This window comes from Neofelis nebulosa, chromosome 13 (assembly GCF_028018385.1).
Source record: "Neofelis nebulosa isolate mNeoNeb1 chromosome 13, mNeoNeb1.pri, whole genome shotgun sequence".
Taxonomy (NCBI): domain Eukaryota; kingdom Metazoa; phylum Chordata; class Mammalia; order Carnivora; family Felidae; genus Neofelis; species Neofelis nebulosa.
Window position 1 is genome coordinate 74,996,719 of NC_080794.1, and position 27,479 is coordinate 75,024,197.

At 48.2% G+C, this 27,479-nt stretch overlaps 1 pseudogene; it reads right to left on the reverse strand.

The window, feature by feature from the left end:
- Positions 1-2,846: 2,846 nt before the first annotated feature.
- LOC131493756 (small nucleolar RNA SNORA62/SNORA6 family) lies at positions 2,847-2,986 on the reverse strand (annotated as a pseudogene).
- Between the last annotated feature and the right edge of the window lie 24,493 nt (positions 2,987-27,479).

Sequence of the window (27,479 nt, forward strand, 5' to 3'; positions counted from 1 at the left end):
AAGTGGCTGCCGGAAAATGCTAAGTGAGATGCCTTTTTGTTATTGTTATTGTTGTTGTCATTTTTAAGTATCCTTCAAAGGATCTGGCCACCTCAGACTCATGTCTGTGCTGTTCTCTAAACCGTTCAGAGACTAAGAGCATCCGTGCTCTGGAGAAGAAAGCGTCGCACCATGTGTTAGCGAGCACGTTTTGTATTTTTGAGCCACTTTTTCTGTAGCCTGGGGCCTGATTGATTTTAGGTTCAGCCTAACATCTTGGCCTGAGATCCTGTGGAGAGTTGGAGAGACTTAAAGAAACAATTCAGACCCAAAGCCCTTGTTTTTTTTTTGAGAACTGACCCTTCCATCTGTTGACAATCAAATATTGAACCTATTAAGAGTGGCAGGTCCCCAAGCTGGGAGGAAGGAAGGAATTTCCCAGAGTCCCCGGAGACAAAGGACCTTTTGACTACACCTGGGGGTGAAGGGTGACCAGCCCAGGTCAGACTCAGCCGGGATCTGATGAGCGGGAGCAGCTGGTGGGACGGGAGCGGGGGTCTGCCTCGCTCAGTCCTGATTTGCCGAGTGAGGGGGCGAGGAGAAGGAGAGTGTAGAGAGCGGATTTGCCAGGAGACACGCCAGAGTGTGGACTTGGGGCCCCTTGCCGGGCCTCCCTGTGCCCCTCAATCGTGCTTTTCCATCGTCTGTGTTTGTGACCTCCTCCCCCACCAGACCTTCAGCTCCTCAACAGCGGGAGCTCTGACTCCCTCCTCTCTGAAGGGCCCGGGATGTAGCAAGTGTTCATGGAATAAATAAATGTGGAGACTCATAAAGGAGGTTTCTCAGAGCAGGGCCACAGCTCGCTCTTGCAGCACATCTGCGTGAATGAGGGAAGTCACCCCTGGCGGCAGACATAGGCCTATGGGCACATGGCTTGATGGGGGAAGCACCCCCTCTCTTGGCCGAGTGTGTTCATACAAGGTGCATTTTGAATAAGGGCACACAGTGGCCATCCTTATGATTTAGAAATTGGGGCCGATGTCCCAAGCCCTGTCCTTCGGGACATCACGCACCACGGTGGGCTGATGGATGGTGGTCTCTGAGTGGGGCAGGAGATGGCCAGAAGGCAGCATCTTACCCCTGCGGCAGTGACCGCCCCCCCCCCCCCCCCCCCCCCCCCCCGCCAACTTTAAGGTCTGCACGTGGGCTGTCTGGCCGCCTTTTCCAGGGTCTTCTCTCTGCTCCCACCATCCTCTGGCTGTTCTGTTAGCAACGCTGGGCCCCTCTGGTCTCTTTAGCCAGCAAGTTCACCAGTAGCCTTTTGGTTCACACAGACCTAGGCTGGATTCCCGGTCCTTCTCCTTGCCCACCTGTGAGTCCTTTGGAGGACGTTTAATGTCACCCCAGCTGCACAATGGGGACGTGGCGAGGCCACGTGAAGAGGTTGTGTCCGCAGGGCCCAGGACCGTGTCGGACAAAGAAGTCTTTCCCAAAGGTGTGCAGGAAGGCCCTGCCCACCCGAGCTTCACCGTCAAGACCACATATCTTCCATTCTTCCTGCCCAAGACCCCCTTCCACACCACTCACGTTTTTGTGCTGAGGTGGCACAGAGCCGGGACCTTGGGAACAAATGGACCCGGTGTCGACTGCAGGCCCACAGTGTGATGGGCTTCATGCTGGGTCCCTCAAGCTGAGGTCAGCTGAGAACTGTCATGGAGGGCTGCTGAGTTGGCGATCAGACGGATGGGTGGGGACTGTTCATTGTACTTCTCTTACAGTTATTCTCTCGTATGTAGACATGGCCCTGCCTTCACTGCTCTGAAGGATCCTGGTCCTTTTGCAACTTCTCTTCCTGGTTTCTTATCCCCATGGTGCCCCGTCAGAATGAGCTATAACTGTGAGGATCCACCAAGAGAACCACATCCACTTCCCTGCCGATGTGAAGGAAGTTAAGAATGCAAAGCTCAGAGCGCAAAGAATAGAGTTCGTGAATTTCTCAGCTCAAGCCCAGCATATGAACCATAATCTGTGTATTTATATTCTCAGCTTTCCAGACAGACAGTGGGACAGGTCGAGGGCAATTCTCGTTCCTTCTCATGGGAGTTACATTCCTGTCCAGCACGCAAATGGAAAATAACCCTACGCTCTAGCTACAAAGAAGAAGAACATGCTGTTTGGGCAAAATCGTTTCTAGTTCCATCTTGGCCAGCTCTTGGCGCGATTTCTGCCGGCCGCGGAGCGACCTTTCTCGTTTCAGCTTATTCAGCGGTAAAACGGGGCTATCCTCTCTGCCTCGCCGGCTTCGCGGTTAGGAGTTTTAACGAATTTTGCCTTGTTTCAGCGGATCTCGTGTGGCCCACTAGGAATACGTGCTCATCAGAGCAAGATGAGCTGGCAAGCCCTCAGTTCTAGTCTTCTCTGATACCAACTGTATACCTCATCTTCCGTTTCTTGACTCTAGGGTTCTCAGAAACTACAGTAGGGATTTCATTGCAAAGGCTGTCTGCAGAGGCCCACCTCAAGAAATGAATCTGCTGGGGCGCCTGGGTGGCGCAGTCGGTTAAGCGTCCGACTTCAGCTCAGGTCACGATCTCACGGTCCGTGAGTTCGAGCCCCGCGTCAGGCTCTGGGCTGATGGCTCGGAGCCTGGAGCCTGTTTCCGATTCTGTGTCTCCCTCTCTCTCTGCCCCTCCCCCGTTCATGCTCTGTCTCTCTCTGTCCCCCCCAAAAAAATAAATAAATAAAAGAGAAATGAATCTGCTAGTTCTCCACTTGCCAAGTGGAAATGAGAACAATCCCTTTACTACTTCCTTTTTATTTTTTAGATTTTTTGATTTTTATTTATTTTATATATATTTTTTATTATGCCTCGTAGCAAGAACTATCAAACTCCACCCATTGGACCAGAGTCCCCTGTGGTGTTACTGAAAGACATGTCCCTCATGTAGCACACGACCTATGCTTGTGAGTTCACCGGCCTCAACCTCAGGCTTTAACAACGTGCAGTTACTTCCTTGGCGTATGGTTATGGGAAACGAAATGAGTTGGTAGGAGGGAAAGTGTTTCCAGAACAATAGAGTGTTGCTAATGCCAACCTAGGGTAACAGCAATGCCAGTTGCTTCGTCGGCTAACGTTTCTTTCGCTTGTGAGTAACTCATTCGAGATGGAAGGGGTTGTGGCTCTGTTTATGTGGTTTATATTTTGTGACTTATTTCTCAGCTTAACACGGGCAGGTGGCTCAGGAACCTCCACCTATTTGAAACGTATTCTGTTCCTAGTTCTCAGAGCCCTACTCTCTGGCAGCCTGAAATACTGGCTCAAGTTCGCATACAGGCAGAGTATTTGGGGACATCAGAGGGAGCAACCTTTTCACCAAGGAAGGGAAGGGGCGACAAAGGAGAGGAGGAGGGAAGTGCTAAGTATTGTACCTTGTCCATAGAGTTAGGCCAGGGATGAATTAATCCCTGATGACATGCTGGAAGAAACCAAACAAACACACACCCCCCCCCCGCCTCCCCCGCCTCCACTCCACACACCAGAGGACCCGGCTTTCATTTAACAGTCAGTCAAATGGTGAGAAAGCATTAGGCCTCCTTCATGATGAAGAAACCAAATATTTCATCCGGTCGGGTCTGCAGTGAGTCAAGGGGAAGAGGCAGTGTAATGACCAGGCTTGTCCATGACCATTTGGCTTGTAGCCATCATCAGAGCCTAGGACTGCAGCGAGGAAGGACCCAGGGATGAGCTGGGAGCCACACACACGGCCCCCTGCTCTGTGCAGTATAAACAGCCAGTACATCTGGGTGCCTCATGCTCTCGTACCTTAGAGTGAGGGAAGACACAAGGCTCGCTGAAAGATGACCTAAGCCTGGGGAGTGAGTTGGAAGGAGCAGCGGGTGATGAAAATGGTTGGGTAGCGTGGTGTCTCCTCCAGCATGGTGGAAACGGGGCTGGATGGGTTGCACACCTTCACAGGTGTGAGGTTTGCATTCTTTCTGAACCAGAAGTCAGGGTCGACTCTGGCCGTGACAGCTGGGGGCGGTGTGGTCCACTGGCAGCGGTGTCAGTAACACAGGAACAGCAGTAGCCACACGTGGAGAGTTTATCGCCCGTCGGAGGAGCCGTTTGGCCACGGCTGACAAAGGGTGATGGTGGTTTTGCTGCTTAGCACACGTGCTTTCTGCTCCCCTCTCGTTGGTACCGCAGACTGCCTCCCATGTCATGGAGTCAGTATCAGCCCTGATACGGCCTCTTCCTGGCCATGTGATTGGTTATGGAATTAACATACAGCTCAGGCGGGGCCAATTGGAGTCCTTCTCTGAGACGAATATATGGATACCGGGAGAAGGAAGCAGCCCTCCTTCTGGTTGGATAGCTAGGCTTGGAGGCTGTACTTTTGGAGTTTCTGGTGGCTAGCCTTTCTACCTCCTGGAGAAAGTCTTTCCACCACAGGAAAGAGCTGGGTCACTATCCAGAGAGAAGCGGAACTGGGACACGGAGAAAGAGCCTGATGACTTCACTTGGGCCCCTGGATCCAATCACGATTGAGGCCAGATGCACCCTTATGTTCCCAGTGAAAGGAGCCAAAGAATTCTTGGTGTTTGTGTGAGCTAATCTGAGCCGGGTTTCTGTCACCTGAACCTGGACAGTCTGGAAGAGGTGGGGGTCAGGGGTGAAGGTGGGACTGAGCAAGTGAGAGGTCAAAGAGGAAAAGGAAAGGAAGCAGAAAAGAGTGTGACCCGATGGCCCTCATTAGGAAGGGGTGGGGGGGGGGGATCTACTCTGGTTTTCCGAGACTCCATGAGACCTGACCTTTGAGAAAGGACACTCATTGTTGAAAGGAAGACCCTACTTTCGTCAGGGAGTCGGTCTCATGGCTCCTGGAATGCAAATGTCCACAGACATTCAAGTCCCCTCCCCTGGTCCCTCCAGGCCACTCCTTGGCTGACCAGTAAGACCCTTCATGAATGACATTTAGTTACGATGCTGAGGGTAAGCTTGGGAATTGGACAGACTTTGATCTCTAACTTCAGCCCTTATCAGCAGAACAGCCTCAGGCAGATTACTGATGCTCTCTACCCTCAGTTTCTTCATCTTGAAGATGGGGCTAATAATTATATCCACCCGACTGCAGTGTGGTGAGAATCCCATCACCCAGTGCACAATTTCTCATGAGGGGGGAATGGTAAAATAGATTAGAAGACACCCATAGTAAGGAGGAAAACTAAGCAATTTAAAGCATGACGATGATTTACTGGGAGGACCACATTAGTACAGTGAAGATTTTTTTAAGTGACATAATTCGAGGAAGAGTCTAATTTCTAGAAAAGGGAATTAGAGGTCATGTACTCAAAATAATTGAAAGCGGGGATGTGAGGAGACATTTGCACAACCGTGTTCCTAGCAGCACTGTTCCCAATCGCTCAACGGTGGCTGCAGCCCAGGTGTCTAGCCACAGATGAATGGGTCATCACAACATGGCGGACGTATGGGTAATTGCTCAGCTTTAAAAAGGAAGGCAATTTGGACACCTGCTACAACATGGATAAATCTCGAAGACGTGATGTTAAGTGATACAAGACGGTCACAAAAAGGCAAATACTGCGTGATTCCACTCCCAGGAGGTACAGAGAGCAGTCAAAATTTTAGACGCAGACAGTAGAGTGGTGGTTGCCCAGGGGATGGGGGAGGGGGAATGGGGAGATGTTGTTTAGTGGGTACAGAGTTTGTTTTGCAAGATGTAAAAAGTTCTATGGATGGACAGTGGTGATGGCTACACCACTATGGGAAGGTACTTAATGCCATTGACCTGTGCACTTAAAAATGGTGAAAGCACACATATATTAGGTTATGTATGTCTTACCACAATTTTTAAAAAGGAAGTTAGAGCCACGTGTATAGTAAGGATGCATTTCCATTTCGACAAAAGGACATAAGTTTTGTGTATGTGTTGAGCAAAAGGCAGAGTGAGTCACACCAAGTGGTTCCAGCGATTCTCTGTGGGGGTGAGTAGGTCTGGGGGGGGGCAGTGTTGCTTGAGACACTTCAGTGTTGTCTAAATTGTTACCACGACCAAATATTGTTCGTGTCATTTCAACGAATAGCATTAAATTATAACTATTTGTGTTCTACTTGGACACTTTCAAAGTGTCTCTTGGACTAAAGAATGCCGGGGCTGTTTTGGAAAACAGTTTGGCAGCTTTGCAAGTGGCTTATGTTACCTTATAATCCAGCAGTTTGCCTCTTAGATACATACTGAAAACATATGCCCCCACAAAAACTTGTAGGCTCGTGTTCATAGCAGCGTTCTTCATAATAGCCCTCAAATGGAAACAACCCAAATGTCCATCAACCGATGAACGTCTCAACTAGCAGCACAAACACACAATGGACTATTATTCGGTAATAAAAAGGAATGAAGTAATGTTACAGGCTACAGCATGGACGAACCTTGCAAACATTATGCTCAGTGAAATAAGCCAGACACAAAAAGACCACATACTGTAGCATTGCGTTTTTATGAAACGTCCCAAAGAGACAAGTCCACAGGGGCTGAACATAGACCGGGGCTAGAGGTGGCGGCTAAAGGATGCGTACTTTTAAGAACTGCAGTAATGAAAGTATTCTCCAGTCGACTCCCGTTGACACAATTCTGTCAATATTCTAAAAGCCACTGAGCTGTTCACTTTATGTATTTATTTATTTATTTTTTTTAAAGTTTATTTACTCATTTTGAGAGAGCGAGCGAGCAGGGGAGGGGCAGAGACAGGGAGAGAGAGGATCCCAAGCAGGCTCCGCGCCGTCAGCACAAAGCCCGACACGGGGCTCGAACCCACGAACCGTGAGATCATGCCCTGAGCCGAAACCGCGAGTCGGACGCTTAACCCACTGAGCCACCCAGGTGCCCTGAGTTGTTCACTTTAAATGGGTGAACTAGGGGCACCTGGGTGGCTCAGTGGGTTAAGCGTCCGACTCTTGGTTTCGGCTCAGGTCATGATGTCACAGCTCGTGGGTTGGAGCCCCCCGTCGGGCTCTGTGCTGACAGCTCAGAGCCTGGAGCCTGCTTCAGTTTCCATGTCTCCCTCTCTCTCTACCCCTCCCCCTGCTCATGCTCTGTCTCTCTGTCTCAAAAATAACTAACTAACTAAACAAATAAATAAAACATTAACTGGATGAATTGGGTGGTTTATGAACTACATCTCAGTAAAGTTGCTATAAAACAAAACAAAACCCAAGCCTTTTTGTAAGTTATAAAATCAGTCATTTACATCAAGTTTGGGAGGCAGATATTAAATGAGGAAACCGACCTCAAAAGCTAACTGAGGTCCCTTGAGAAGGAGAAGAATTACTAAAGTCTGGCAGGATTACTGTTTTTTTTTCCTCTTTGTATAATTCCCACCAGTAAAATGTCTCACAAAAGATGAGATCAAAAGGACGTGTGAAAAAGGAACCCAAGCATTCCTCATCTAGGGAATACACCCACGAGCTACGATACACCCGTCAAGTGGACTACGACTCAGCAATCAAAAGAGGCAGGTGACGATTTGCGCAACAGCCTGGATGAATCTCAAGTACATTATGCTGAGCGGAAGAGGCCCAACTCGGAGGCTGGGTACCATATGATTTCATTTCTACGACACTCCGGAAAAGGCAGAACCGTGGGGACACAAAACAGAACAGGGGTTGGGAGTGAGGGAAGGGTTTGATTTTCAGAGGCAGCCAAGGGAACTTTCTGGAATAGTGGAAATGTTCTGTATCTTGATGATGCTAATGACAACACAACAGTAAGCATTTATCAGAACTTGTGCAACTGCGCTCTAAAAATGGTGATTTTTACCATGTGTAAATTGTAACTTAAAAAATGGGAGAAAGGACACAAAGACCACTTGGATGTTCAGGGGGGTTGGACAGGCACGGAGAAGAGATATCTGGCCAGGGAATGGGGGCTGTCACTGTCCAGTGACCCTCAACGTGACTCCTAGGTCAGCGGGGTTTCCTAAAAATTTGTAGACGCAGGCCTGCAAATCCCTAAAACGTGTAGATGGTGTCAGCTCTCGGGCCCCTTTGCCTCCAGCCTGTGCACACACACGGGCTTTTTGCCCCACATCTGCCTGCAATGGTTTCCCCAGAATCCGTTCCCATCAGGCCTCCAGGGTTTGGCTGACCTCACAGAGGGCAGGAGCAGGGCCACAGGAAGGCCTGGGCCTGGGTCCCCGCCATCCATCCTGCACACTTGTCTTCCTTCCCTTCCATTTCTGCTCCCTTCCCCTCTTCCCGGTTTGCTCCTGGGAGCTCCAAATTCTTTCCCTATGTTACACGGAGGAGCTGAGCCCCCACCCCCACGCCGCCTCCACACTCCTCTCCAGAGAATTTCTCCATATGATCCCAGTACCCCGCAGAACAAGGGAGCTGCTTTGCATTAAGAATGTCTTTGGTGGGGCGCCTGGGTGGCTCAGACGGTTAAGCATCCAACTTCGGCTCAGGTCATGATCTCTGGGTTCACGAGTTCGAGCCCCCATGTCAGGCTCTGTGCTGACAGCTCAGAGTCTGGAGCCTGCTTCGGATTCTGTCTCTTCTTCCTCTGCCCCTGCCCTGCTCATGTGTGCGCTCGTGCTCTCTCAAAAATACAAAACGTTAAAAATAAAAAAGAATGTCTTTGGTATTAGAGGTAGAAAACTTCCTCCCCCCTATTAAACTTGATATTTGGGACGTGGACATTAGCCAGGATGAGCACACCCCATGCCTTTCTGAGCATGCAGAGAGGACCCAGCTCTGGCTCAGGCCTCCACCTGCTACGGGGACAGCTTCTATAGATATGGAGCCATCTGCCCACCGACGCAGCCACAATGCCGGTCGCTTCCAAGTGCACTGAAGGGCAGGTCCCAGCACGGGCTCTGCGACACCCCAGGTTTCTCCCACCTTCAGGAACCTGCCTTGACAATTCATTACAGCAATTTGCACTCGGTATTTCCTCTTGTCCACGTTTTCCTTTATGCTGAGAGCCCCCCGCCCCCCTTCACTTCCTCCATTTGTCATCTCTGTCAGAAAACAGGCCCTGATTGTTTCAGGCCCAAAGCCTCAGCCGGAGCAACCCCAGCCAGCCCTCATCACCCTGCTAATTACCAGCCGGGCTGCAGGAACCCCGAGGTCCTCCGGGGGAAGGGCCTGCCGGCTCCCCAAAGAGGCCGCTCAGGGAGTGACACACAACCACCCCCCCCCCCCCCACCCCCCCGGTCTGGTCCTTCTTCCCACTCTGAGCCCTTTCCCCTGGTCTCTGGGCGAGCATGAAACAATTTCCTCTTTTCACGGGGGCTCGATGGCAGGCAGATTAATGATGGCGAGCCCAGCTCAGAGGCCAGCCTGCCAGAACCATGTGCGGGCGTTCCGCAGTCCCCACGGTGGCCTGCAGGAGGGACCGTCACAGGCAACAAAAGACACAGCTGAGTTCCCAGCAGTGGGAGCAGCTCTAACCTGACCCGGAGTTCCACTGTGGGAATGACCTTCCACCTCCGGCCCCTCCTCCCTGCTCCCCCAAACCTCCCGCCCCTGGGCAGCCAGCCCTGAGGCTCCTTGATGCTTCTAGAAATAAAGCACCGGCAACAGCTAGCGGCCCAAGCCGTAAACACCCAGTGTCTAGCATGGCCCCCCTTAAGGCTCTGGCTTGGGGCTAGGATGGGTGGCCGAGAGAACGAGGCTCTCTTGCCAGCAGCTCTCTGCCACTGGGCTCTGTAATAAAACTACAGGCAAGCCCAGGACTAGTCGGGAGTTTTCAGGGGGCTGTTTCTTTTCTTCCTTCAGTGACGTACTTAACAGACTGGTCTGCAGGACTGGCTCCTCAAAATGGGAGACAGTTGGTGCCTGTGTGGGCCCGACGGGTATTTGCTTTGGAAACACGCAGCATGACAGGGTCTGTGAAAAAAGTCTCAGCAGTCAGGGGGACCAGTCAGGTGTCTAGGGAGCCAGCTGTGCTCCGAAGGGCAGCCTGCAGCTCTGGAGTTTCCTGGGAGGGCTTTGCAGCAGTGACTGCGGTATTGAGAGCAAATATTGGTCCTGGGAGCTATCCCCCTTGATGGAGGGGAAGCACTGCTCCCCATTTATGGGGATCTCCCCATCCAGAAGACTGGTTCAGATGCCAAGTTCTCATGCGCCGGCTTCCTCGCTGGCAGGATCCTTAGTTGGTTGGGTTGGGCGTTCTTCTGTGGCCAAGTTGCCCGCTTAGATGGTCAGCTCCAGGGGGACAGATAGCGAAGGCCCCACGTAGTACTATGGCCAGGTGTGTACAAAAGGAAGTGGGATGGATTTGGAGAGCCCAGAAGCGTTTTGATCACACAGTCATACATGTACATTTACCCACACACCCCACCTCCCACATACACACACACCTCACCCACATTTCCACCATATCTTTGCCATATTGGTGTTCCTTAGCTAACCTATGTTTTGGTTTTTTTATGACCGTATGACTGTTTTAGGTAGGAAAACAGCCAGGCTTCCTCCCAGTCAGATCTCAGATCGTCTTAACGCTTTCAACTTAGATTTCCTATTTTGTCTCATATCAGTATGACCACACCTACTGTATTTTTATCATTCTTTTAACATTCTGTGTCATTTTGTTATCATTTTGAATTGTGAATAACATCAAGCTGGATTTCAAAAATCTGACAGTCTTAGCCTCCCCCTAAAATAATTTTGTCCATTCATATTTATTGAGATCAAGAATATTTAGACTTCTTTCTGACACTTAAGTTTATGTTCTCTAGTCTCCATATATTGATATTTATCATGTTCCTTTTTTGTGTATTAGGATAGAACTTTTGAGTTTTGGTCCAACTTATTTTTTTCCCCTAAAGTTTAGAAATGTCTTATCTTCAGGGCCCCTGGGTCACTCAGTCGGTTAAGCATCAGACTTTGGCTCGGGTCGTGATCTCACGGTTCGTGAGTTTGAGCCCCGTGTCGGGCTCTGTGCTGACAGCTCAGAGCCTGGAGGCTGCTTCAGATTCTGTGTCTCCCTCTCTCTCTGCTGAGCCTCCCCTGCTCACTCTCTGTCTCTGACTTGCTCTCAAAAATAAATAAACATTAAAAAAATTAAATAAAAAAAGAAACGTCTTGTCTTCTGGGGATAGGAATGACTAGACTAGGAGCCGTGAGACAGGGCTTTATTCTGTGTGGTCATGAACTAGTTGTACAACTTTGGGTAAGTTACTTCCCCTGTTTGGGCTTCAGGTGTCTGTGCCACAATGAAATAGTTGGGTGAAATGATTCTGAAGGTCTTATTCACCCAGGTGTTAACATGGTGTGATTTGGGGGTCAGTTGAGGTCCAGCAGAAGCTCTGGTCTCTCCAGGGAACGTGCACCTTCACAACGGAGGGAACATCTCCACAGCCACTCTTCCGTGGGGCATCTGCTGCCCGGAGAACTCAGACTTGAACCTCATTGGGACAGCTCATCTTTCCAGGGGGAAGTCAGGCTCAGTTCCTCCCTCATCCGCGTTGATCACGAGTGGGATGTTTGTAACACAGCAGTGCCTGTGTAAAAATCCTCACACGTTAGCATGTTTTATTGCATGATAGAAGCCTTTATTGCTCACCAACTACAGCGTTCTCCCCTATGTTTCCTTGCAGTTAAGCAGGTCAGGTGACCAAGCCTGGCCAATGGACTGTGGGCCCAAGTGATTTCTCATTATGAAAAGTGTTTCACTTTTGGGTCAAAGCATTTAAGAGCTAATACCTGACCCCCTACCGCTCTCTTTTCCTGCTTCAGTGTCCAAAGACACACATGGATGGTGGAGCTCCTCTGCCTGGGCCCCCGAGTGACTGTGTGGACCAGAGTTCTCTGCTGACCTCCTTTGGACATGTAGCATTAGCAAGAAATAAACTGATGTTAAGCCACTGAGCTTTTTTTGTTGTTTGTATTTTATTTTATTTTATTTTATTTTATTTTTTTATTTTCGTTTTTTAAACCACAGGTTCCATAGCCCATTCTATCCATTACATGTTAGAAATGTATTGAGGCCATTATGAAGCATGTGCAGGCTCTGTCTCCTCAACCTGGATATAAAAGGTTCGAGGATAGAGGATGACCAACCTATTTAACTCATTCCTTTTACCCTGGCACTGGTAGCTTAAGTCGCCAGAACCCAATTACAAACTTGTGAAGCTCCCCCACCTCGGAAAGGTTCAAAGCGTTAGCTCAAGGCACCTCTCTTTCCATGTCTCCTGCTTGCAAAATCTTCATTCACCTCTCATCGTGCAAGGGGTAAACTTCACAATCCCCGACACGGTCACACACGGTCACCGGGTCCTGCACACCCTGCCCTGCCCCCTGAGCCGTATCATTCCTCCCTGCTCTCTCCCTGCTCCCCCACCCTGTCCTCTCTCAGCTCCTCACACACGCCAGGCTCGTTCTGCCCTAGGACATTTGCACAAGCCGTGCCCTGTGCGTATCATGCTACATCCACAGCTTTTCTCCTGGGTTACTCCTAACCATCTTTCAGGTTTTAGATTTGGGGGGAATATATGCTTTTATATTCAAGCATAGTTAACATACAGTGTTATATTTTTTTCAGGTGTACAATATAATAATCCAACAATTCTGTACATTTCTCAGTGCTCATCAAGGTAAATGCACTCTTGGGGCGTTTGGGTGGCTCCGTCGGTTAAGTGTCTGACTTCGGCTCAGGTCATGATCTCGAGGTTTGTGAGTTCGAGCCCCACGTCGGGCTCTGTGCTGACAGCTCAGAGCCCGGAGCCGCTTCTGATTCTGTGTCTCCCTCTCTCTCTGCCCCTCCCCTGCTCATGCTCTGTCTCTTTCTCTCTCTCTCTCTCTCTCTCTCTCTCAAAAATAAATAAACATTAAAAGAAAGGTAAGTGTACTTTTTTTTTTGAGAGAGAGAGAGAGAGAGAGAGAGAGAGGGAGGGAGAGAGAGAGGGAGTGCAAGCAGGGGAGGGGCAGAGGAAGCAGGAGAACTAGAATCTTAAGCAGGCTCCGTGCCCAGCCCAGAGCCCTATGTGGGGCTTGCTCTCCCAACAGGGAGATCATGATCTCAGCTGAAATCAAGAGCTGGATGCATAATTAACTGAGCCACCCAAGCGCCCCAAGGTAAGTGTACTTTTAATCCACTTTATCTCACCCATCCCCCCACTCTCCTTCCCTCTGGCTCTTAGGAAATATTTTTAATGCCCTCCGCCAAGTCAGGTTATGTGGTCTCACAACATTGTCTTCCTCATGCCGTGCTCAAGGTATAATCTCAATTGTGATTAAATAATGAGTTGTGCAATTATTTGCTTAATGTCTGTCTCCTCATTGAAATCTGAACCCCAAGGGAGCAGGGATGATGTTCCTCTGGTGCCGAGCACAGTTTTAGGCGCACAGAGGTCATGAAGGGTGATGAACGAATGAATGGTCGGCCCTCAGGGTCTGGAGGAATTTTCTCCAAATTTTAGTGTGCAGCAGAAGCACCTAATGGGCTTTAAACAAATAAATAGATAGATAAATAAGTAAATAAATAAAATACACTTATTATATATAGCTTATAATATGTATATATTTATTCATATACAAACATACATATTGAAAAAAATTTTTTTAATGTTTTTATTTATTTTTGAGAGAGACAGAGGGAAAGAGAGACAGAGTGTGGGTGGGGGAGGGGCAGAGAGAGAGAGAGGGAGACACAGAATCCCAAGCAGGTTCCAGACTCTGAGCCGTCAGCACGGAGCCCGACGCGGGGCTCGAACTCGGGAGCCATGAGATCATGACCTGAGCCGAAGTCGGATGCTTAACCGACTGAGCCACCCAGGCGCCCCACAAACATACATATTTTAAACTGGGGCAAAATATACATAACGTACAATTTTAAACATACTCAAGTGTGCAGGTCAGTGGCGTTAAGTACATTCACATTGTTGTGTGTTATTGTCACCATCGACCCACAGAACATTTTCCATCTTGCAAAGCTGAAACTCAATACCCCTTAAAAAATAACTCCCCGTTTCTTCCTTCCCTTGCTCCTGGCAACCATCATTCTACATTCTATCTCTATGAATTTTTCTGCTCCTAGAGGAAACACAATTTCCTCTAGGAAATTAAAACCCAAATTCTTGGCCCTGATTCCCCAGATTTCAGATTCCGTCCATCTGGGGCGAAGCCTGAGAATCTGCATTGCTAACAAGCTCCCAGCTGATGGAGATGCCGTAGGTCCAGAGACGGCACTTTGTGGACATGACTCTGGAGAATCCAGGGTAAATACTTCGTAGTAGGTTTTGTCACATCTCCTGCAGCCCCTGAACACATTAGGAGTTCAGAAAATGCTGGTGACGGATGGGTTGATTACACTCAACTACACATAGAAGGACAAGTGAGTTCTTTTGGCTAAGACAGAGGTCTCAATTCTACTTATTGTATTCTCCTGGGAGATTAAAAAAAATTATTAAGGGATGCATGCACGGGTGGCTCAGTCAGTTAAGCATCCAACTTCGGCTCAGGTCCTGATCTCACAGTTCATGGGTTCAAGCCCCATGTCAGGCTCTGTGCTGACAGCTTGGAGCCTGGAGCCTGCTTAGGATTCTGTGTCTCCCTCTCTCTCTGCCCCTCCCCAACTCTGTCTCTGCTCTCTCTCTCTCTCTCTCTCTCTCTCTCTCAAAAATAAATAAAACGTAAAACAAATTTAAAAAATTATGAATATCTAGGCCTCACTGTCGATAAATAAACTAGAATCTCAGGGAATGGGGTCCAGGCATTAGTGTTTATTGATGCTTTCTAGGTGATTCTGTTGTGAAGCCAGGCTTGAGAATCACTAGGCTAAGAAAGAAGTGGGAGGAGGAGGATCAGAGGAGGCAGTTGGAAATTAAAAAGACAAACACCCCCAGAGACCGCACCCCTTGAGTTTTGTAGAAACACCTTTGTGACCTGAGCACGGAAATTATTATTTGCCCAACCACTGGGGAGAGGAGACACATCTTCCCAGTGTAAAAACCCCTTCTCTAGGGACCAGTTATGCTGTTTTCAGAGATCTGGAGTAGCGGGAAGAGATATCAGTTCGGGAGCTGACCTCTTTCCAGCCAACTTCCCCCGGAGCTATTATTTCCGGACATCACCTCCTATTTCCATGAGTGTACAAAGTCATCCTCGGGTATACGCTGCAGCCTTCTCCTACATTTGCTCACATTCACAGCCATCACCATTTAGTTTTCTCAGCAATACTGGAATAAAGTTCTTCTCTTTATCTGTTTAGGGAACGTCTTGGTTAATGTGCAGTCCATCTTGCTAAATTAAACGTGGCTGAGGCTTCATTCTGCAAAGGAGTCTGCTTACCAGCTTTTTCCAGCTCTGGCCACCTGAATCCCAGCAGCGTTAGTTATAGGTCAGCACTACTCAAAGTGTGGTCTGCGGACCACTGTTTACCAAGACCTCGTACTGTTCTGCAATACAGAATTTGAGAGTCAATATTTAGACACATCTATGGCACTCTGACAATGAGGTGGCATTTCATTCTGAGTGTGCGATCAGAAGATTTGTCTTGGTGAACAGGAACTGACCGATTCAGGTATCGTTGACCTGAGTGGAAAGTTGCATGTGGTTATGAACTATGGATATGTGCCATGGGATAGGGCGCCATGTTGGTCTGTGATTAAACTCAGTTGCTCTTTGCCATTAGTGTATTCAAACAGGACTGTATATTTTATTGTGATTGTTTTTTGGCATTTCCTTGATGACTACGGAAGTTGAGTTCCTTTGCGTATGTTTATTGGCCTCTTGTTTACCCTGGTTTTTAAAAGCGGCTGTTCAAATGTTTTGCCCACTTTTCTACTGGGTTTCTATCAGGTTTTCTATCTGTTTTTTGTTGGGTTTTCAATCTTTTTCTTATTGAGGAGTAGGAGACATTTCAACATTCTGTATATAATGCCTTTGTTGGACAGATGGAACTAAAAAAATTGATGGACTGGATGGAATTACAAATTATAAAAAGATTCTTCACCCAGATGACTTGAGAAGCAAGACCACAAGGATTAACCCTGTGGTCCTATTCATGACAATACCTTGCAAATTTCTTTTTTTTTTTTAATGAAAAATTTTTTAATTTAAATTTTAGTTAACATATAGTATAATATTGGTTTCAGGAGTAGAATTTAGTGATTCATCACCTACATACAACACCCAGTGCTCATCACAAGTGCCCTCCTTAGTACCCGTCACCCATCTAGCCCATCTCCCACCCACCTCCCTCCATCAACCTTCAGATTGTTCTCTATCATCAAGAGTCTCTTGTGATTTATTTCCCTCTCTTTTCTTTTTCCACCTCTTCCCATATGTCATTTGTTTGGTTTCTTAAATTCCATATATAAGTGAAATCATATGGTATTTGTCTTTCTCTAATTGACTTATTTTGCCTAGTGTAATATATTCAAGCTCTATCCACGTCTTTGTAAGTGGCAAGATATCATTCCTTTTGATGACTGAGTAACATTCCATTGTATATATATATACCACATCTTTATCCATTCATCAGTTGATGGACATTTGGGCTCCCTCCATCGTTTGGCTATTGTTGATAATACTGCTATAAACACTGGGCTGGAAGTCTTAGCCTCAGCAATCAGACGACAAAAAGAAATAAAGGGTATACAAATTGGTAAGAAAGAAGTCAAACTTTATTTGCAGATGATATGATATTCTATGTAGAAAACCCAAAAGACTCCATCAAAAAATTACTAGAACCAGTACATGACTTCAGCAAATTGCAGGATATAAAATCAATGTGCAGAAATCTATTGCATTTCTATACACCAATAACAAAGCAGCAGAAAAAAAATCAAGGAATCAATCCCCATTTATAATTGCACTCAAAACATTAAGATACCTAGGAATAAACCCAATTAAAGAGGTAAAAATCTATACTCTGAAAACTATAAAACCCTTATGAAAGATATTGAAGAGTTCACAAAGAAATGGAAAAGCATTCCATGCTCATGGATTAGAAGAACATTGTTAAAATGTCTATACTAACCAAAGCAATCTGCACACTCAGTACAATCCCTATCCGTACCCTGGGTATCCATAAGAGATTTTATAGATTTATTTTTAAGAGATTTTTAAGAGATTAGAAAGAAGAGTTAGGAATTTATACATAATATCCTCAGGTAGGACTATTAAAGGTGCAAGGATAAGATGCCCAATTCCAGTAGTTTAAACAAGAACAGGAATAGATCAGCTGACAAAACTGAGACAGATTCAGACATAGCTAGATCCAGCCAGCTGCTCAAGGGCTCTCTCTCTCTCTCTCTCTCTGCTCCCCATCTCTTGCCCTACATTCTCTTGTTGGCTTTATTCCCTGGAATATTCTTTCTTTTGGAGAGAATGGCCCTCAGGAACCAGGCTCACATGGTTCTTACTTGTCCTACCTTGAGGGACACCCTCTGTCTCCCAGTGTCCATATAAATTTTCCCAAAGGCCTTTGGTGGGCTATATTTGGATTATAAGCCCACCAAGGGACCAGTGTGAGTTCTGGACCACTCCATCACAGGGTGGGGGGGAGGGGGTACGGGGGTGCGGGGGCGGGAATAGAACTGTAAGCCTGAGAGCCCTGCCAGAAAATGCTTGGTTAAGGGGGATCAGTACCCAAAGGAAAGGGATGCTGAGTGGGTCCACAAATAATAGACGTTCACAACTTCAACTACAAAGGCAAAGGGGAACCATGGGAAACTCAGGAGTGTGCACATGTTGGCAAAGGAGGAGGGAGATATAACGTGAGAGGTATATCTGGCATCACTGGGTGGTAGGAGCAGGAGGTGACTGGTGGCAAGGAGACACATTAGGTGCATATACATTTAGATATATGGTTCTCTCATTTACTGATTCATCACTTAGCCTCCCAATAAATATCCGTTGAGCGCTGATCTTTTGCCAAATGTTCTCTCGTAATGGTATTACTGTGATACATGAGACAGATATAGTCTTCGACTTTATGGAACTAATAGTTCAGTCATTAAATTTCTCAAAAGTGTTTTGTTTTGTTTTGTTTTTTTCTAAAAAAAAGTAATATAGCCTTATCACTATGCAGGGCATAAACAAAACCAGTGGACTGGGCCATGCTAAGAATTTAGAGGTCAGCAGTCTTTATCACGAGGGATATCTTCCACCAGAGACTAAGGATGAGATAATCCCTGCTAATAGGTATGGCATTTATCTCTGAGCTTCCTGGCAGCTAAGGCAATAAGGGAAATCTGTTGAATTGCTTCACTCTCATTATCTGATGCCAATTCATCGTGGAAAGGCAAATCTTTCCTTGGGTTCAGTACTTGGCAGAATTTATTAAAGGGCCTATATAAAAATATTTGGAGTAGGGGCGCCTGGGTGGCTCAGTCGGTTAAGCAGCCGACTTCAGCTCAGGTCATGATCTCGCAGTTTGTGAGTTCGAGCCCCACGTCGGGCTCTGTGCTGACCGCTCAGAGCCTGGAACCTGTTTCAGATTCTGTGTCTCCCTCTCTCTGACCCTCCCCTGTTCATGCTCTGTCTCTCCCTGTCTCAAAAATAAGTAAAACATTAAAAAAAATTAAAAAAAAATATTTGGAGTAACATCATAAAATCTTGTCTCCTAACCTGACAAAATGACCAGGGGCCTTACACGAGTATTCCACACAGCAGCATTTTGTGCCTAGTCCCCCTCAATTTCTCCCCAAATCAGCTTCAAACAACATGGAATCAGAATAATGTCGTATCCCTTGACATAAGATTCTCTTAGGAAGCCTTTTCAAAACTTCTTTCTATTGTTTCTGTATCCTCTTCTATATACCTGTGGTTCCACTTGTATATCTGCATGTCTCTGAATTCTGATTATTTATTGATATATCTGTTCTCCTCATCTTCTCTCTACTAGATTTCAGTTTCTTATGGACAGGTCTCATGCCTATTAAAATTCTGTATTCCCAGTATCTTATCACTGTATCCAGCCTAAGAGGGTGAGTGTGGTGGCAATGGACAGAAAGAACGAAAGAAGGAAGGAAAGGAGGAAGGAAGGAAGGAAGGGAGGAAGGAAAGAATGAAGGAAAGGAGGAAGGAAGGAAAGGGGGAAGGAAGGAAGGAAGGAAGGAAGGAAGGAAGGAAGGAAGGGAGGGAGGAAGGAAAGAATGAAGGAAAGGAGGAAGGAAGGAAGGGAGGAAGGGAGGAAGGAAGGAAGGAAGGGAGGAAGGAAAGAATGAAGGAAAGGAGGAAGGAAGGAAAGGGGGAAGGAAGGAAGGAAGGAAGGGAGGAAGGAAAGAATGAAGGAAAGGAGGAAGGAAGGAAAGGGGGAAGGAAGGAAGGAAAGGGGGAAGGAAGGAAGGAAGGAAGGGAGGGAGGAAGGAAAGAATGAAGGAAAGGAAGAAGGAAGGAAGGGAGGAAGGGAGGAAGGAAAGAATGAAGGAAAGGAGGAAGGAAGGAAGGGAGGAAGGAAAGAATGAAGGAAAGGAGGAAGGGAGGAAGGAAGGAAGGGAGGAAGGAAAGCATGAAGGAAAGGAGGAAGGGAGGAAGGAAGGAAGGGAGGAAGGAAAGAATGAAGGAAAGGAGGAAGGAAGGAAGGGAGGAAGGAAAGAATGAAGGAAAGGAGGAAGGGAGGAAGGAAGGAAGGGAGGAAGGAAGGAAGGGAGGAAGGAAAGCATGAAGGAAAGGAGGAAGGGAGGAAGGAAGGAAGGGAGGAAGGAAAGAATGAAGGAAAGGAGGAAGGAAGGAAGGAAGAGAGGAAGGAAGGAAAGAAGGAAGGAAGGGAGGAAGGGAGGGAGGAAGGAAGGGAGAGGGGGAAAAAGGAAGAGAAAGAGGGAGAGTATTTATCCAAGGACAGAAAAGGAGAAACTTATCAAAGAGGTCCCCAGGCTATGCTGAAAGAGGCCAGTTTGGTCTAATGGAGCACAGGCAGTGAATAACACAAGGGGATTTGTAGGAAGGCTATTCAGGAAAGCATGAAGAGTCCATGAGAAGACTAAACCTTGTTCTGTTTTAACAAAACTTTAAGAACTTGGCATGTTCAAAAAAAAAAAAAAATCAGTGCCCAATGGGGATTTCCATTAGTCGGTTATGATAAAGAGAGAAAGAAGTCCTATTTTGACTACATCTTCCTATTGTCTCACCAAGGGCCGTGGTGGTCCCTGGGGTATGCTGTTTGGGGACAGACAAGGCCAGAGCCCATGGGCATGACAATCCCAGTCTTGTCCCCAGCAGGCTTGGACAAGGTGTTTCAGGATGGGGGAGATGAGTACCATGGCGTCACATATAACCAGGGCCATTTTCAGTCTTCTGTTGCTCTCGGCACGCTCTGATTTTGATGGTCCCACCTTATGTCATGTCAAAAATGTTAAAAGCACTCACATTATAGCGCCATTTACTTTTTGCTATAAAGGAACTTCAAAGGATCTTTGTGATTCTGCTTTTGAAATGATATGGCTCCAAGTAACTCATTTATTTTGTAATTAGTCATGGTTTTTCAGGTTTCACAGCTAATTGTGCATGGCAAAGCCAGAAAATCTAACCTACAAATTGCATTCACATGCTGTAAAATTTAAATGCATTCTACAGTTAACAAGTAATGACATTTGTATATATCAATCAAGCATTTACTTGTCTTTAGTTTGCACTTTGCTTTTAGTGTTTTGGAGCCAATGGTAGTTCAGATCTCAAGTATCTCTGTTAGCCCTTGCAAACAAAGACTGTGGGCCCCAGGCCCAGTGCCTGGAGTGTGTCACAGGCAAAATGGCTGGCACGTGTCATGTCAGGCTGGACAAATCTCTCGATGTCAGAGATTTGATGTTAAGAGAAGGACACAGTCATTTTGCTTTGAATCCAGGGCTCACTAATGCCTCTCCATCAGGTGAGGGCCTCATTAAGAAGGGGTAGTAAGTTTTATAGCCGACCGTCTTGTTATAAAAAGAGTTCCGGTTCAGACTTAACGTTGTATGTAGCCCAGGGTTCACGTCCCGGCTGTGCTCTGGACAACTGAGTAGAATGAAAGAATCCTTTGAACTCCAGGAGGACTTCGTTTCCTCATCTGTGAAATGGAGCCAATGGCAGAAGTCCATCATCATTCCTAAGGCTGTTGGGAGTTTCAAATGAGATAATCTATGAGAAAATTATGTATTGAAAAACACCAGCTTTTGGGGCGCCTGGGTGGCTCAGTCGGTTAAGTGTTCTGCTTCAGATTCTGTGTCTCCTTCTCTCTCTGCCCTTCCTGCGCTCAGACTCTGTCTCACTCTGTCTCTCAAAAATAAATAAATGTTAAAAAGAAAAAAAAACCCACCAGCTATTAAGTTGGTGTAGGGCAGTCATTCTTGTTTTAAGTTTACTTATTAATTTTGAGAGAGACAAGAGCGAGAGAGTGCACATGCAAGTGTGTGGGGTGGGGGCAGAGAGAGAGGGAGAGAGAGAGAGAATCCCAAGCAGGCTCTGCACCGTCGGCGAGGAGCCTGATGTGGGGCTCAGACTCACAGTCCCTGAGATCACGACCTGAGCCGAAGTCGGACACTCAACCGACTGAGCCACCCAGGCGCCCCAGGGTGGTCATTCTCAATCCTGGCTTCAGTTTCAAATCACCTAGGGGGCTTTAAAAAACAGTACTGAAGTCTGGGTCCTACCTGAGACCAATTACATCGGAATCCCGGGGGAAAGAGAGCGATAGTTGGTTTTTTTTTTTTTTTCCAACGTTTTTAATTTATTTTTGGGACAGAGAGAGACAGAGCATGAACGGGGGAGGGGCAGAGAGAGAGAGGGAGACACAGAATCGGAAACAGGCTCCAGGCTCCGAGCCGTCAGCCCAGAGCCTGACGCGGGGCTCGAACTCACGGACCGCGAGATCGTGACCTGGCTGAAGTCGGACGCTCAACCGACTGCGCCACCCAGGCGCCCCAATAGTTTGTTTTTTTAAAGGCAACCCCTTCTGGTGATTCTGGGGTGCAGCTGATGTTGAAGACAGAGGTGTCGAGAGAGGACATCTGTGTCCATGGCTGTAGCAGCTGTGCCCTAACCATACACATCTTGGCATGACTTTGGCTTGCTCTGGCTGCCCAGCGTCTTGGCAGTTGGTTCTGTGAATTTGGCAGACACAGTAGGGCTCATGAATACACGTGCTTTCCTGGCACACAGCCAGGCTTTGCTTCCCGGGCTCGCAGCTCCATGGGGCCACGGGAGCGAGTTCGGGCCAATGGACGTGGGCAGGAGTGATACGCACCGCTTGCTGGCCTCCCCCTACGTGTGGGTTTCCTGGGACTGCCATTACAAATGACCACAAATAGGCGGCTGAAACAACAGCAATTAATTTTCCCACAGTTCTGGAGGCCAGAAATCTAAAACCAAGGTGTCAGCAGTTTGTTCCTTCTGGAGCCTCTGAGGGAGAATCTGTTCCCTGCTCCTTTCCTGGTGCCTGCTGGCTCCAGAAATCCTTGGCGGTCTTTGGCTTCTAGAAGCCATAGCTTCCATCTTTCTGTGACTCCCCTGTGTCTCTGTCTTAAGCCTCCCTCTTTTCTAGACAAGGACACCAATCATCAATTACCTAAATCCAGGATAATCTCATTCCAGGAATCTTAATTATATCTGCGAGACCTTATTTCCAAATACAGTCCCGTTCACAGGGGTTAGGACTTGGACATTTCTTTTCTTTCTTTCTTTTTTTTTCTTTTTTTTTTTGGTGGTGGTGGTGGGGGGGGGACAATATTCAACCTACTATACCCAATAAACAACACAAACCAAACAAAAACACATAGGTCATCCTCCAGCTGTCCCTCCCCACACGTGCCGGCTGGAGAACCCTGTGAGGCTTGGAGGAGGGCGGAGCCACAAGATGGCAGGAGCCTGGATCCCTGCATGACTACTGAACTGTGATGCGTGGGAGGAAGTTGTGTGTACCAAGCCACTGTGATTTTGAGTTGTTACAGCGGTTAGCCCATCCTGACCAACAAGCAGATCTGACACTCTTCCAAGAAATTTATTGTCTGCCCAAGTCATCTGTGAAGTTAAGTGCATCTACAGACAGCCCAAGGCTGCTCACCGTTAGCTCAGGAAAGCATCTTGGAGGCCGTCTATTCCCAAACTCCTGCTTCAGCAATGAGGAAATTGAGACTCAGTAGTGGTCAAGGTCCAGTAGTGGAGGCAGGACCCAGTCTCATTCTCTGCGTTAGTTTCTAAGACCTGCTGTAACAGGTTTTGTGGCTTAAAACAACAGAAATTTGTTCACAGCTCTGGAGACCAAGCCCACCCTGTTCCCTCTGAAGCCTCTAAGGGGGAAGAAGACATCCTTGCTTCCTCTGGCTGTCGGTGGCTCCAGGAGTCCCTTGGCTTATGGTAGCATCTGTCCAATTTGCCTGCTTCCATCCCCACATGGCCTGGCCTCCTCCTCTGTGTTCCTTCTCTTCGTATTTTCTCTTCGTATTTTCTCCCCTTTTTGTAAGGATACTTGTCATCGGACTTCAGGTCCACCCAGTTAACCCAGGATGATCTCAACCTGAACTCTTTAACTTAATTATATCTGCAAAGACCCTTTTCCCAAATAAGATCACAATCACTGAGATGGGGGGTTGAGTTGGACACATCCTTCTGGGGGGCTACAGCTCAGCCCATTACTCAACCTACAGGCGGATGTTCTTTCTACCATCATCTCCTTAGCACTTCCTCTGATTGTCTTGTTTCTCATCAGGGTACTAACTGCACATGGTGTGGAAAATATGAAGGATGCCACCAGAGTTCTACTAAATTAAGATTCCCATCAGGGGGGAGGAAGAACTTATCTGAAATCAGGGTTTGCAAAGGATACGAACATACAGATTGGGAGGGCTACATGTACCCCGATGTTTATAGAAGCATTACCAACAATAGCCAAGCTACGGAGAGAGCCTAAATGTCTACTGACTGATGGTGGGTAATGAAGGCGTGGCATACACATACAATGGAATATTACTCAGCCATCAAAAAGAATGAAATCTTGACATTTGCATCGACGTGGTTATAGCTAGAGTGTATTATGCTAAGTAAAACCAGTCAGAGAAAGACAAATACCATACGATTTCACTCATATGTGGAATTTAAGAAACCAAACAGACAAGCCAATGAAGGGGAAGAGGAGGGAAACAAACCATAAGAGACGTTTAACTAGAGAAACACTGAGGGTAGCCGGAGGGGAGGTGGGTGGGTGATGGGCATTGGGGAGGGCGCCTGTGATGAGCCCTGGGCGTTGTATGTAAGTGACGAATCACTGAATTCTACTCCTGCAACCAATATTGCACCGGATGTTGACTAACTAGAACTTAAATAAAACGAAAAATAAAATCAGGGTTTGCCGCCTGGCTTACAAAGAACCCACGCTCTCCTTAGACACAAGTGAGTCGTTCCTTATTGACTTCCCACCATGCCGGTGCCATCATATGGGTTATTTCATTTGGCTCTCAAAACTGCCAGCAGGAGGGCGGCCGCTGTCACCAGTTTTACCCACGGGAAAATCAAGAGTGGAACCGATCGCCCGGCAGACCCCTAAGATAACAATTGCGTGCAAGCTTCTGGAAGACAACAATTGCGTGCAAGTGCTTCTGGAAAGACCTGGGAAGAGAGAGGAGGCGGGACGGGAGGGGAAGGCGCCAGCACCATGTGTTAGCGGGCGGTGCCACAGGCAACCGGACTTGGGTCTGACTGGGGGCCGCTGAGCGAGGGCGTTGAGCCCATCTCGGAGGGGAGGAGAAGCTCTACCCTTCATCCAGCGACTCCCGTCTGATACCAGTCTAGGGCTAGCTCCAAAGCATTAGCCCCCTGGCTCTCCCAGCCTGCCCTGTAATTGGGCAGGACAAGCCCCGGTGGCGGGAGAAACCCTCAGACAGAAAGTTGCAGGCGCTCATAAGAGGAAGCCATCGGTGCCAAGAATACGGACAAGGGCCGGGGGACAAGGGCAGCCTGCCCCTGTGCTTTGCCTCAGAAGCCTTAGCTCCTTCCGCCTTGTTCCTCACATCAACTGGGGGAAGCGGGGGGCAGACATGTGGCCCGAACGCCTGCCCCACGGCCGGCTCTGCAACCAGTGCTTCCTGAAGCCTTCCAGAAGCCTCAAGGCTTTGAGATCAAGTCCGGAAGATTCTTCCCTTGGATGCTTCTGCAGTGTGTGTTTTTGTGTGATGGGTTCTGTGTGACCCAGTGACATGCATCATACTTGAAATATTTCCACTGCTGACAAAATAAATCAGCTTTCCCCGCCGTAGCGCTCAGCTTATTAGGGGAAAATGGAAAAGGGCATTAAATATTAATGCTGCATATTTTCCCCTCCCTTGGCGCCTTCTGTGCCACTGATCACTGCCCAGCTAGCGCAGCCTTCTGTCTTTTTTCTCCCGACGATGGTAGGGGACAGAAGGGACCTTTGACAAGGCAGCGAGGGACAAGAGTGTAAAATGGGACTCCGACTGGTTTTCTAGGTTCCGGCTTTGGCACGCCTCTGTCTTCACCAGACGCCAAAGAGGCACCAGGAAACTTCATCTCCAGTGGGAATCTTGCCACCGTGCTAGTTTCGGTTGGAAGCGTTCACAGCACAGAGAAAGCGGTGTCTCGAAGGCAAGGTGGTTTCTTTTTTTTTTTTTTTTTTTTTTTTTTTATTTATTTTTGGACAGAGAGAGACAGAGCATGAACGGGGGAGGGGCAGAGAGAGAGGGAGACACAGAATCGGAAACAGGCTCCAGGCTCCGAGCCATCAGCCCAGAGCCCGACGCGGGGCTCGAACTCACGGACCGCGAGATCGTGACCTGGCTGAAGTCGGACGCTTAACCGACTGCGCCACCCAGGCGCCCCGGCAAGGTGGTTTCTGAGGAGGCAGGCAGGGAGAACAGAACCTCAGAGAAGCAGTCGATAAGTCCTGAGCTAACAGACCGAGGAGACCGCTGGCTTTGCCCCTTGTTGGTTCACTCACAGCAAGCATTCGGAAAGGCGTCTCGCTGGTTAGGCCAGGCCACGGAGGAGAGGTGCGGAGGCAGCCTTCAGGCCTCGGAAAGAAAGTCTCCCAGAGACCTTGGTGTTTCATTTGGCTCATTTGCGGAAACCTCCGTGCAAAAATCAAAAACGAATCCTTAAGGAGAATCCTCTTTTAGGATGCTGGGAAGGTGGATTTCTTAGGAATTTTTTTTTTTCAATTAATTTTTCATTGGGCAAGTAATGCATTAATCCAGTTCAGTCATTGCGCATAAGGCCGGGGTGGCTTTTTCCCCACTCTCCTTCCCTCGTCCCGGCGCCCTCCCCTCACTGCCTGGAAGGATCACAGTCAATGGTCAAGGGGAGGAGCGCTGGAGACTTGTGTATGTGTTTGTTCGGTTTTTGATGCTTCTTCTCAGAAGAGCTTCCATAAATTTCAGGCGAGATCTGCTGTGATTTGGCCTTGTGACTGCTCTCTCTTGTCCCCAGGTGTCCCCCCTCCTCCTCTCATGCCATTTACACACAGGCCTGGGACCTCTCTTCCGGTGACCAATGCCCTGGCAGGGCTCAGGAGCCTTTGAGGGCTCCGTGTCTTGTGGCATCAGCTTTCCCACACTTCTCACGATGGTCCCGCCCTGCTCCCTCCTCGTCTCCCTGCCCCCGGTCCTCTGATGTCCGGCCGGGGGTCCTCCCCTCTGGGCCAGCTGACGCGCACGTCGCCGGACTGGCCTCTGGCCCTTTGCTCATGCTCTTCCCTTCTCCTTCCTTCCTGCTTGATCATGCTCTTATTTCAAGACTGCAAGTCCCCTGGAAGCTTCCTCTTGTCTGTGCTGGTGTCCTGGGTCTTTCTTCTTAGGACTCCTCTGCGGTTAGTCCTGGAGGTTCTGGGAGGTTCTGGGCTGTGTTTGTTTCATTTCATTCCCAGCCACAGGGATCTTAGATCAGGGTCTGTGTCTCAGTCATCAACATGAGCAGTGCTGTGGTGGAGACCTCCCATTTCCCAGGCTGTGTTCCTGGTACTTCACGACGGTCCTCTTACTTTACTCCATTCCTGTTTGTGGCTAAGGATGCCGGACTGGGAGAGGTTGTGTCCCTTGTCAGAAGTCCCGCAGCTAGTACGGGTCAGGGGCGGGATTCAAACCCAGGGCGGACTCCCAAGTGCATGAATGATAAGAATAAATGTGTGACGTGCACCTGCTGACCTGACTTCTCCTAGTTTTGCTGGGCCAGCGGCCCTTTTTTTCCTAGGAGCCTTTTCCTGAATCCATGGACGATTCCTAGGGGGTGATGAGTCCCCGAATCCGTGGCTCCCTCCGCTTGCCCTCCGCCCAGGGCCTCGGCGAGCTAGGATGTAGAGGGGTTGAGGGAGGGCTGCCTCTCCAGCGGGTGTAGGCCTCCAGGGACCCGGCGAAGCTGTCAGCAATTTAGGTTAAATGAGCATCCAAAGGCCAGCACTGCAGAGAGATCATGGGAAGACATTATCCACGGTTGTTTACAAGTGAGAGTGACAAACTCCTTAGCGGGTTTCTTGAGGAGAGGACACGTGTCCCTTGAGGGAAAATTAGGCAAATTGTGCGCCTGTTTGGGCCACACGGGCTCAAATCCTCAC